At 33.6% G+C, this 6,226-nt stretch overlaps 1 long non-coding RNA gene across 1 annotated transcript; it reads right to left on the reverse strand.

Moving 5' to 3' along the window:
- Positions 1-756: 756 nt before the first annotated feature.
- On the reverse strand, positions 757-3,712 carry LOC124895701. Its single transcript, XR_007051854.1, has 2 exons — positions 3,369-3,712; positions 757-1,046 (listed from the first exon to the last, which is right to left on the reverse strand). It is a non-coding gene; the product is annotated as an uncharacterized LOC124895701 (long non-coding RNA).
- Positions 3,713-6,226: the final 2,514 nt, after the last annotated feature.

Consider the following 6,226-nt stretch of genomic DNA (forward strand, 5'->3'; position numbering starts at 1 on the left):
ACATAAACAGTTAATGAAAAGATGAAATCAAATATTTGGTTAGAACTTAGTGAAAAAATACCCAGTGGAGTGGCCATTTCTGTTTAGTGGAAATTTTAACTTTTTTAGAGTCGAGACTTGATTTTGGAAAGGAAATAAGAAACCTTCACGATACTTTAAACGATCCAAAACAGAAAAATAATTTAAATTTAAAGATTCTGATAAGCGATTTCTATTAACATTTTAGGAAGGTTTTAAGGCATCTAAAGCGTCCGCTAACATGTGGTTATCCAGACTGTTTGAAAACATCTTTTGACTAACTTCCAAAAGATTGATTTGTTCAAAAAGTGATTGATTTTTTCTTTAGAAAAGACTTGTATAAAATAAATTTAGGCTGACTTAGTAGGGATTTTAACTAAGTCTAAACAAAACTAATAAATAAATAAACACATAAAAGGGGAAAGGGAGGAGAAAGTAAAGATTTAGGCCATTGGGCCCAAATCAACGAAACCTGTCCTAATCTAGATAGGAAAAAATACATAACGCAGCATACTTAAGTATTAAATTACAAAAAATAACAACACTTTTTTCAAATTATATTTTGTAGCATATGTATTTGTATGTATTTGTATTTTTGTAGCAACAATTTGTAAAAATACAAAATACATATTGATCATAAGGGCAGTAAAAATCATATGTATTTGTATTTTTGTAGCAATAGTTTGCAAAAATACAAAATACAACTTGTTATATTATGTAATTATGAAACTATTGCTATGAAACTCATAATTAAGGGGATAAGTATGTTATTTCTGAATTTTGCCCATCTATATATTGGGACCTTGGCCCATAACCTGTCCTAGTCTAATTTTTGAACCTTTGGCTCGAGTTTCACTTTACCTGTATTAAATACAACTTTGGCTTCGAGGCCCAAATGAGTGAATAAATAAATAAAATAAATAACAACAACAATAAAAATGAATAAATAAATAAATGAAACTTTCAAGTCTCTTAGCCGCTTCGAGGATGAGACTTTAACCCATTTTCCTTCTTTTGACTCCTTGCATCTGTATTTAATTTGACTTTAGGCTTTTTTCGGCTTGACTCAGAAAGTAGGCCTTATTGTCCCATTATGAATATGCAAAAAGGGAAGAGTCCGTGTGGGACTCGAATGATGTCCATGCATAGAAAAAATAAATAAAGTAAACATTAATACATAATCGATAGAGTAAAAGAAGTCAACCTATGATCAAACTAAATAGGAAAACTAAAATAGCTAATACATGATCAACCAAGGAGGAACGAAAACGTAAAGAAAATTTGTTCATATTAACTACATAAGTAAAGAAACAAGGATCCAAACAAATAATTGAAAAAAAATGGAGATAATAAGACACACATATCAACTCAAAAAATAGGCGCAATCAAGGTAGGAGAATTAAAGTAACTAACGTGGGATCAACATAATGAAGGAAGAGGATACATGGAACCCAATACCTAATCAACTGAGAAAATAACATGACATGGATATTTAATAATTAAAAATCAATTAGTGAATAACGAGATATGCTCGTAAGGGCAAAACAATAACATGGAGGAGTGGCAGGTATTCAAGTAGTAACGGAAATAGAAATTGAATTAATTTCTAGACTAAAATTTAAGAAGACATTAGCGGGGCTAGAGGGACATTTTCTGGGACTCTGAGAGGCAACCTTTGAGAAAGAATTCTCAGACTTTATTTGTAAGAAAAATTAAGTAGCAACAACTACTGAACGACCAAAGCTTTTCTTTTTGGACTTCAAATGATATAAAGATCAATCGCGTCATTGTGTTAGCGAAGTCATTACTTCACAAAAAAAAAGAAGGGAAAAAAACCTTTCGGGATGTAAATCTCACCGTAATGAACTCTTTTCGGTATGTGAAGTTATAGGGTTATTATTGCATGATAATCGAACAAAACAAGCAAGGGCAGGAAAACACTTGATGATCCCGAATGCTCCAAAGGGAAGATTGGCAGTAGACCCTCGAAGATGGAAGTAGACAACCGTGATACTCTACTCCACATTTCGACCTAGCTTTCGAGAGTAAAATGGATATGACTTCATCCCTCCTTTCTTGACCAAGAAAATCATCGGGAATCTTTAATCTTAACACAAATTACATACATAGTGCAACAACAAAATTGAAATATCCTTTTCGAACAGGCATAGTTCAACAGGGCAATATCGCATTTACCATTCTAACAAAAACCCAAACTGGACAAAAATCCAAAAGAAAAACGAAAATCAAATTTCAATTTTTTGATACCAAAATAGGCGCAACTGACAAATTAAAGAAAGGGGAGTGGCAGGGGATATTATTCTCATCCTCACCCTCTTTCTGATAGACTCAAATAAAATGACCATCGAGAGATAGTCCTACTAGCGACATTGCGACACCGTCTACAAATGATAGCATATAAGATAACGTCAAAAAACATCTACGATTAAGACCTCATCAGGATGGAAACCATTAAGCAAGAATCAAAACATAGACCTTAACCATGAAAATAGTGACCCAACCCAAAAACAGCAACAATGAAAAAAATGACCTGAACTACAAACAGTGCACCAGATGAGGACCTAGATAAAAAATTACTCGATATTGTCAAGATTACATGACCAACTAAAAAATCGAGACAATGATGACAGAAAACCACATATTATAATAGGAAATAACCCTAGCAAAACAAAACTAAGTATCCTTCTTCACTAAAGAGAAACCTATGACCTATAAAGCCTTTACAGCAAACAACCCAGCACACCACATCACTAAAAGAAACCTACAACTTCAAAAGGTTAAGATATAGAAGAAATAGTCGAAAGCTTAAACGGAATGGGATATTACCTATTCAGGAGCAGCAAAATAGAATCTCAAACTTTTTGGAATCGATCGCCTCCAAAATACGTTGTCCTCGATTCAGAAATTTCAATTTCCTACCAAATTTTGGAGAAAAAAAAAGAAGAAAAATAGAAAAAATTTGCATAAATTTCTACTAAAAGAAGACTGTATCTGCTTTTCTTTTGCTCGAAGGCTCCCCTTTTTTGTATTTGAGATTTTCTCTCTTGTAATTTTTGCTTCTCACCTCCAAAAAATTCCCAACCCTGAAAATTGCTCCACGTTGAGCTATTTATAGAAAGGTGTATGGGTGTAATTTAGGGATTTCTAAAATAGGAAATTTTGAAATTCAAAAGTCAAATCCCTCCTCCGCTTCGGTTTACATCCACGATGTCTATGAATTTTTTTAATTCTTTGGCAAAAATTGAAAATGTTTGACCAATAAAATTTGGGAAAAACAAATTGTCCTAAAAAACCGAATGAGATTCATTCAAATATGTACGAAATCGTACCATTTCATCTGAGAATCGCGAATTCAAACCGTTGGGGAGACAACTCATCAAATTCTAGAAATTTCTTGGCTTTTCTCGTATGAATTCGAGTGGGACGGGTGGAGAGGATTAGAATGGGTCGATTGCGGGTTGTGCTGGGTCGGGTCACCGTTGAAGCCGGAGTATTGCTTGTTGGATTGTCTTCATTGGTGTCTTATCAGGTTGAAACCATTGTGGGTATTTCTGATAATGTTGTTTCTACTAACGGGTAAAAGGAGAAAAGAAGTTTGGTGGGCTGGGTTTTAATTTGGATTGGTAGGTTGGCTCTGGCTGGAATAAGGTTGATGGGCTGGTGTAGCATTGGGCCTGTGGTGCTGTTGTTTACTGAAGGAGAAAGGATAGAGGAGAAATGGGCCGACAGTTTGGCCTGTCTTGGGTTAATGTTGAAGTGGTGTCAAATTGAGTTTTAATTGGGGTTATTTAATAACCCAAATTAGATTTAATTGGGGTTAAAATAACTCCAATTAGATTTAATTGGGTTAAAATTTCCCTAATTAAATTAGGTATGTGGTAATTTTCAAAATTATTTTAGAAGAAAGAAAAAAATAATCTCAATAAAAATATCATTTCAATTAAGATTTAGCCTATTCTATTTAAATTTTGACCAAATTAAAAGTCGATTGGCCAATTGCATTGTAATTGTGGCAAAATTAGTTTCAATTATGATCAAATTTAATAGATTGGTTAAATTAAATTGAAATTCGATATGAATTAATTGTTCCTCTAATCCCTAGCTTCTTGATTTAATAAAATCAAATGCATATTTATCCAAATAAATTATTTTGATAATAACTTATATTAAAATCAAGATTTTAATCATTATATTTATTTTCAAAATAATCCTTAATTAAAATCCAATATTCCATAGAATAAATATTTAAGTAATCAAATTATATGATCTAGTATAACTGAACATGATAATATAGAATCATTACTTAAAATGAAAAAATTACGTATAAAAATAGTTTAAAAACTTTTTTATTTGGATGAAATAAATATTTCAATTTTATTTAAAACCGAAGAAACTCAGGATTAAATTTAGTCGTAGAGGGCAAATATTAGGTGTCAACAACTGTCCCTCCCTTTGGGTAGGGTGGATGCAAGTAACCTGGGAAAAGGGAGGTTGACGTTCCTAACTTTTGTCCAACCACAAATTCGAATTTAAAAGAGGTTAGCTTTTCCACGAGTTTTATAGAGTTATGATCGGACTTTGGTATCAGGTTTCTTACATATCTTAGGTTACATGATAATTCAGGCCACTTGTAGTTCACAAAGCTTGATTTAAAGCATAATTTTCGAAAACTTCACCAACTATCTCAATTTTTGGAGTTTTTGACGAAACTGACAAGCTAGGAAATAGAGGTATTTACGGGGAGATTAGAATGAAGTCCAATTTTGTACATAGAGCCCAGCCTACATATCCCCGAGACTCAGGGAATCAAACTGCTTGTAGTTCAACTTAATTGGTAGAAAAGACGGTCTTTTATTTTAGATGATCTTTGGCTCGGGATGAGTGACAAGTTGATCGAGTTGCAGAAAAATGGCTTGTAACCTCTTAACCATGAATGTGGGATCCTTCAAATCCATAGGTAAGAATTTACCTAGACATAATTTCCAAAACTCTAGGTGAGTTGTCTCCCGAATTTTAAAGAAAGAGAAGATTACCCTCGATATGAGCTTAGGAATATCCCGGTGGTGAAGCTGAAACCAGAACATCTCAAAATTCCTGCATGCCTTCTAATAGGGGTATGGTTGGATGGTGGTGGCGATGATTCTTTAGCTCGCATCCAATGAGTTTAACGTCCTTCTCTAGACTATGTCCCATTTTGCTGCTAAGAAAGAGTTCCACGTTGTGCTACGTCCTATCTAGAGTCTTCCTCACCTGTGGTTTTGATTTGAGATTTTTATCCTCTCATATTCTCTCGACAATATTTCAAACAAAAGTTAGTGCTAAACATAATTCACAAAAGAGGTATATAGTCTTTACCATATATCCACGTGAGTCGTTGCCTGAAAAGTGAAGTCATTCCTTTCATGTACCTATTTGGAAGGAAATAACTTGAAACAATAGACAAAAAAAACCCTCTTGGTTGTTGCATAATTATCTTATTTGTTAATTAAATATGTTTTCAAAGTGGGGTGATCCTTTTGGACACTGATGACACTTTATGCAGAACGCTCCCTGCAACCGTGTAATATTACGCTGAGGTAAACCATTTTGGTTGCCTATGATAACCTTTCTAGTTATTGACAATAATCTTCTTATGTTGCCTTGGGTAAGTCCTAAGCATCTTTTGTATCGATACGACTTATAGATTCCCCTTGAAATATCGATATTTGGATAATCTTGCGTATTATTTGATGTTGGATACGACACGACTTATAGATATCCTTTGAATTGATAGCCTTTAGGTAATACTTCACATTATCCAACCTTGGATAAGAGATGGATTATAGATATCTCTCCAACTGATAGTCATCAGGTATTCCTGAACATCATCTGACCTTGGATACAATATGACTTATATATATGTTTTAAATTTCTAGTCTTTGAGTAATCCTGCACATGATTGATCTTGGATATGATGGACCTTGTATAGAACCCTTGAACTTATCAATTTGATGATCTTGCATATTTTCGGTAAGGATTTAGGTGCGACTTATGAATAACCTTCGAATTATCAATTTTTGGGTAACCTTGCACACTATCCGGTTATGATGTTGTGGTGGCTTACGAATGACCTATGGGCTATCAACGCATAGGTAATCTTGCACACTATCCTATTTCAAATAATATGACTTAGATGACCCTCAGATTG

Source organism: Capsicum annuum, unplaced genomic scaffold (assembly GCF_002878395.1).
Source record: "Capsicum annuum cultivar UCD-10X-F1 unplaced genomic scaffold, UCD10Xv1.1 ctg902, whole genome shotgun sequence".
In the NCBI taxonomy this organism is placed as follows: domain Eukaryota; kingdom Viridiplantae; phylum Streptophyta; class Magnoliopsida; order Solanales; family Solanaceae; genus Capsicum; species Capsicum annuum.